This window comes from Bombina bombina, chromosome 2 (genome assembly GCF_027579735.1).
Source record: "Bombina bombina isolate aBomBom1 chromosome 2, aBomBom1.pri, whole genome shotgun sequence".
NCBI classification, from domain to species: domain Eukaryota; kingdom Metazoa; phylum Chordata; class Amphibia; order Anura; family Bombinatoridae; genus Bombina; species Bombina bombina.
In genome coordinates this window covers 468,070,374-468,077,334 of record NC_069500.1, presented here as the reverse complement: position 1 = coordinate 468,077,334, position 6,961 = coordinate 468,070,374, and positions in this window count along the sequence as shown.

Sequence of the window (6,961 nt, the reverse complement as noted above, 5' to 3'; positions counted from 1 at the left end):
TCAGTTAGACAGTTAGACACAGGCCTGATAGAAAATAAAATTAGATTACACTAGCATAATGATTTAAAGATTTTTTGGGGGAATTTAAAGAAAAAGGTTAAGCACATATGAGTCGTGGCTGATAGCCTTGGAAGGGCAGCAATTAAAAACAGTAGGCTCTGTAAGTCTGATACACACACGCCTGATAGAAAATACAATTAGATTACACTAGAAAAATGATTTAAAGTTTTTTTTGGGGGGGGGAATTAAAAAAAAAGGTTAAACACATATGAGTCGTGGCTCATAGACTAGGGAGGGCAGCAATTAAACACAGTATGCTCTGTAAGTCAGCAAAACACACAGGCCTGATAGAAAATAATATTAGATTACACTAACAAAAAAATTTAAAAGTTTTTTTTTTTAATTTAGAATAAGGTGAAGCAGATATGAGTGGTGGCTGCCTGGCACAGAGCAATTAACCAAAAGACTGAAAAAAAACTGAAGTATATGCTGTGTGAGCCTGACAGACACAGGCCTGATAGAAAATGAAATTAGCTTACACTAGCAAAATGATTTAAAAGTTTTTTTTTAAATTTAAAATAATGTTATAAGCGGTTATGACCACTGGTGGCTGGCACAGAGCAATGAACCAGAGTATATGCTGTGTGACACAGGCCTGATAGAAAATGAAAATAAATTACACTAGCAAAATAATTTCAAATTTTTGTTGGTTAAATTTAAACTAATGTTGTTAGTCAGATATCAGTGGTGGCAGTAATCACAGCATATGAAAGCCAGGCAAATGCTAATAAAAATACAAAAAAACAAAACAAAAAAAACGGCTCGAGTTATAGCCCTAAAAAGGGCTTTTTGGGGTGCTGTCCTTGCAGCAGAGATGAGTCCTTCAGGACTGTAGTGGACACTTAATACACTAGCCTAGCTATCTATTTCCCTATAATGTCAGCAGCAGCAAAACAAAACGTCCTCTCACTAACAAAGCAAGGTCGTTATGAGTCTAAAATGGCTGCTGCCAAGAAGCTGGGAGGGTCTGTGAGGGAGTGTCTGATGCTGATTGGCTCTAATGTGTCAGAAGGCTGTGACATACAGGGTCAAAGTTTCCTCAATGATGACACATAGGGGGCGGATCGAACATCGCATGTGTTCGCCCGCAGCGGCGAACTCGAACAAGCTAAGTTCGCCGTGAACCGTTCACGGGCGAACAGTTCGGGACATCACTATTGCCTAGATTTAGAGTTTGGCGTTAGCCGTCAAAACCAGCATTAGAGGCTCTTAACGCTGGTTTTGGGCTACCGCTGGTATTTAGAGTCTTGTAGGTAAGGGTCTAACGCTTACTTTCCAGCCGCGACTTTTCCATACCGCAGATCCCCCTACGCCATTTGCGTATCCTATCTTTTCAATGGGATCTTTCTAACGCCGGTATTTAGAGTCGTGGCTGAAGTGAGCATTAGAAATCTAAGGACAAAACTCCAGCCGCAGAAAAAAGTCAGGAGTTAAGAGCTTTCTGGGCTAACGCCGGTTCATAAAGCTCTTAACTACTGTGCTCTAAAGTACACTAACACCCATAAACTACCTATGCACCCCTAAACCGAGGTCCCCCCACATCGCCGCCACTCTATTAAAATTTTTTAACCCCTAATCTGCCGACCGCACACCACCGCCACCTACGTTATCCCTATGAACCCCTAATCTGCTGCCCCTAACACCGCCGACCCCTATATTATATTTATTAACCCCTAATCTGCCGCCCCCAACGTCGCCTCCACCTACCTACAATTATTAACCCCTAATCTGCCGACCGGACCTCACCGGCACTATAATAAATGTATTAACCCCTAATCCGCCTCACTCCCGCCTCAATAACCCTATAATAAATAGTATTAACCCCTAATCTGCCCTCCCTAACATCGCCGACACCTAACTTCAAGTATTAACCCCTAATCTGCCGACCGAACCTCACCGCTACTCTAATAAATTTATTAACCCCTAAAGCTAAGTCTAACCCTAACACTAACACCCCCCTAAGGTAAATATAATTTAAATCTAACGAAATAAATTAACTCTTATTAAATAAATTATTCCTATTTAAAGCTAAATACTTACCTGTAAAATAAACCCTAATATAGCTACAATATAAATTATAATTATATTGTAGCTATTTTAGGATTAATATTTATTTTACAGGCAACTTTGTAATTATTTTAACCAGGTACAATAGCTATTAAATAGTTCATAACTATTTAATAGCTACCTAGTAGTATTAGCTGATCGGAACAGCCAGTAGAATGCGAGCTCAATCTGATTGGCTGATCCAATCAGCCAATCGGATTGAACTTGAATCTGATTGGCTGATTCCATCAGCCAATCAGAATTTTCCTACCTTAATTCCGATTGGCTGATAGAATCCTATCAGCCAATCGGAATTCGGGGGACGCCATCTTGGATGACATCCCTTAAAGGAACCTTCATTCTGTTTTAGGACGTCGGAAGAAGAGGATGGATCCGCGCTGGAGGTCTTGAAGATGGAGCCGCTCGTCATCGGATGGAAGAACATAGAAGATGCGGCTTGGATGAAGATGTTTGCCGGTCCGGATCTACTCTTCTGCCCGGATAGGATGAAGACTTCTGCCCGAAGATGGAATTCTTCAGCCGCCGCTTGGATCAAGACTTCAGCCGGAGGATGGACATCACTCTTCAGCCCCCGCTTGGGCTTGGATGAAGACTTCGGAGGCTCTTCTGGACCGATCGGTGAACCCGGTGTGGTGAAGACAAGGTAGGGAGATCTTCAGGGGCTTAGTGTTAGGTTTATTTAAGGGGGGTTTGGGTTAGATTAGGGGTATGTGGGTGGTGGGTTGTAATGTGGGGGGGTATTGTATGGGTTTTTTTACAGGCAAAAGAGCTGAATTCTTTGGGGCATGCCCCGCAAAGGGCCCTTTTAAGGGCTGGTAAGGCAAAAGAGCTTTTCTATTTTAATTTTAGAATAGGGTAGGGCATTTTTTTATTTTGGGGGGCTTTGTTATTTTATTAGGGGGCTTAGAGTAGGTGTAATTAGTTTAAAATTGTTGTAATATTTTTCTAATGTTTGTAAATATTTTTTTATTTTTTGTAACTTAGTTCTTTTTTATTTTTTGTACTTTAGCTAGTTTATTTAATTGTATTTATTGGTAGGAATTGTGTTTAATTAATTTATTGATAGTGTAGTGTTAGGTTTAATTGTAGATAATTGTAGGTATTTTATTTAATTAATTTATTGATAGTGTAGTGTTAGGTTTAATTGTAACTTAGGTTAGGATTTATTTTACAGGTAATTTTGTAATTATTTTAACTAGGTAGCTATTAAGTAGTTATGAACTATTTAATAGCTATTGTACCTGGTTAAAAAAATTACAAAGTTGCCTGTAAAATAAATATTAATCCTAAAATAGCTACAATATAATTATAATTTATATTGTAGCTATATTAGGGTTTATTTTACAGGTAAGTATTTAGCTTTAAATAGGAATAATTTATTTAATAAGAGTTAATTTATTTTGTTAGATTTAAATTATATTTAATTTAGGGGGGTGTTAGTGTTAGGGTTAGACTTAGCTTTAGGGGTTAATACATTTATTAGAGTAGCGGTGAGGTCCGGTCGGCAGATTAGGGGTTAATACTTGAAGTTAGGTGTCGGCGATGTTAGTGAGGGCAGATTACGTGTTAATACTATTTATTATAGGGTTATTGAGGCGGGAGTGAGGCGGATTAGGGGTTAATAACTTTATTATAGTAGCGGTGAGGTCCGGTCGGCAGATTAAGGGTTAATAAATCTAGGTAGGTAGCGGCGACATTGGGGGCAGCAGATTAGGGGTTAATAAATATAATATAGGGGTCGGCTGTGTTAGGGGCAGCAGATTAGGGGTACATAGGGATAACGTAGGTTGCGGCAGTGTACGGAGCGGCAGATTAGGGGTTAAAAAATATATGCAGGTGTCAGCGATAGCGGGGGCGGCAGATTAGGGGTTAATAAGTGTAAGGTTAGGGGTGTTTAGACTCAGGGTACATGTTAGGGTGTTAGGTGCAGACATAGGAAGTGTTTCCCCATAGAAAACAATGGGGCTGCGTTAGGAGCTGAACGCTGCTTTTTTGTAGGTGTTAGGTTTTTTTCCAGCTCAAACTGCCTCATTGTTTCCTATGGGGAAATCGTGCACGAGCACGTTTTTGAAGCTGGCCGCGTCCGTAAGCACCGCTGGTATTGAGAGTTGTAGTGGCGGTAAATATGCTATACGCTCCCTTTTTGGAGCCTAACGCAGCCCTTCTGTGAACTCTAAATACCAGCGGTATTTAAAAGGTGCGGGGGGAAAAAAGCCAGCGTTAGATACGCGGGTCGTTACCGACAAAACTCTAAATATATATATATGATGTTTTTTTTGCACAAATATGTAGTTATACCTTTTTATATAGTATACAACAGAATTGAGTACACCCCTGGGCAATATCACTTAAATATCAAATTATTCAAAATTGTATCACCTCTCAATAATTGTTTTATTTCTAAGTTGACAAGTAGAGTATTTCCTATTATAAATAATCAAAAAACAAATACTTTAGAAAGATTATATTGAAAATACAGGCCCCAAAGTAGAAATTTAAAGGGACATAATACTCATATGCTAAATCACTTGAAACTGATGCAGTATAATTGTAAAAAGCTGACAGGAAAATATCACCTGAGCATCTCTATGTAAAAAAGGAAGATATTTTACCTCACAATCTCCTCAGCTCAGTTAGTTCTGTGTAAAAAGTTATACTCAGCTGCTCCCAGCTGCAGGTAAAAAAATAAAAAAAATGAAGAAATGAACAGCAGCCAATCAGCATCAGCAGTGCTGAGGTCATGAACTCTTACTGTGATCTCATGAGATTTGACTTAACTCTCATGAGATTTCATAGTAAGCTTCCTTTACCTGATTGGTGAAATAATATGAGAGTTCACGATGCTCATTCCCTAAGATGTCCCGGGACAGACACACTAATATGCTGCCTAGAAATCCTTTACAATGGGAGGTGGCTACTGAGGAACTTTTGAGGTAAAATATCTTTCTTTTTTACATAGAGATGTTCAGGAGATATTTTCTAGTCAGCTTTTTACAGCTATGCTGCATCACTTTCAAGTTTTTAAACATTTGGGTATTATGGCCCTTTAATGCAACAAAAGAGAATACAACTGTGGTCACTGACACACAAGTTAGATCACTGAAACAAAATTGATTACACCTATCATTTCCAATTAGCCTAATTGCATAAGCATAGTTACCAAAACAGTCTAATTATTATTATTATTACTATTATTATCGGTTTGTAGAGCCAACAGATTACGCAGCGCTAAACAGATTCTGCAATTTTTTGACCAATGGGCTGTCTCTATCTGTAAGTTTGCATCATGTATCCACATGGAAAAGGATTGCCAGAGGAATTGAAAAATCGGATTGTGAGACTTCTCAAAGATGGAAAAGGATACAGGAAGATTGGTGACCAACTAAAAATCAGTCAAAACACAGTTGCATCAGTAATCAGGAGGTATAGATCGATACACAGTGCCAAATATCAGAGCCCCAGTGGCTGTCCTCCTAAAATGACACCACGGACAGTGCGCTACTTGCACAATCTAGCTCTGAAAAACAGGCAAGTCTTCATATTTGCATCAAGGCAAGTCTTCAGATTTGCATCAAGGCAAGTGCTTCAGATTTGGCTCAGAGATTATCGATAGAAATTGGAGTTTCTGTGACAGCTCAGACAGTGCTAAGGACATTGCATAATGTCAACTTCTATGGACAGCGTCCAAGAAAAAAACCCTTGCTTGCTCTTCAGCACAAAACTGCAAGATTAAACTTTGCTATACAACATGAAAAGCCTGATGAATACTGGGAGCACATTATTTGGTAAGATGGCCAAGACCAAGATACAATTTTTCGTCTCAGATGGGGTGCAGCATGTTTGGTGTGAACCTGGTCAGGTTATTACAGTGAATGCATAGTCCCAACAGTGAATCATGGAGGTGTGAGTGTGACGATATGGGGCTGCATGACTGCAAAAGGTGTTGGGGAGATGACATTTATAGATGGCACCATGAATGTCTGAAATATACCAAAATAGATGACTCCTAGTCTCCAGACGTTTGGCAGAGGACGAATATTCCAGCATGATAAAGATCCAAAGCACACTGCCAAAATCACAAAAGGAGTTTCTAAAGGAGAAACAAGTGAAAACTATGACCTGGCCAAGTATGTCACCTGACTTGAATCCAGTAGAACACCTTTGTGGTATTTTAAAGGGAATGGTAGAGCAACACAGCCCCTCCAGCAAAGAGCAGCTGAAATAAATTATCTCTGGAGAAGGGCAGAACATCTCTCCAGAAATTTGTACGACACTGGTTTTCTCCATGCCAAGGAGGATTGAGTCTGTCATCAAAAATAAAGGTAAACATGCAAAGTATCAAAAAAATAAAAGATTTGAATCTCAGTAATGAAAGGTGCACTGACTTGTTGCATTGATTTCCTGCTTTGGGGACGGTATTTTTAATATAGTAAATCTAAACTGTTAGTTTTTAATTTTACATAAGAGCAAATACTGTAAAACTTAGACGTAATGCAGTTACTGTTAGATTATACAATTTGGAATCATTTGACATTTAAGTGATATTGCACTGGGGTCTACTCACTTCTGTTATATACTGTATACATGATGATATATATATATATATATATATATATATATATATATATACAGTATATAATATATATATATATATATATATATATATATGTATGTATATATATATATATATATATATATAGAGAGAGAGAGAGAGAGAGAGAGAGAGAGAGAGAGAGAGAGAGAGAGAGAGAGAGAGAGAGAGGAATACCTATTCAAAAATACTTAGAACATATTCTGCTATGTGCAGAACATTGGAATGTCAAATATTTACTGT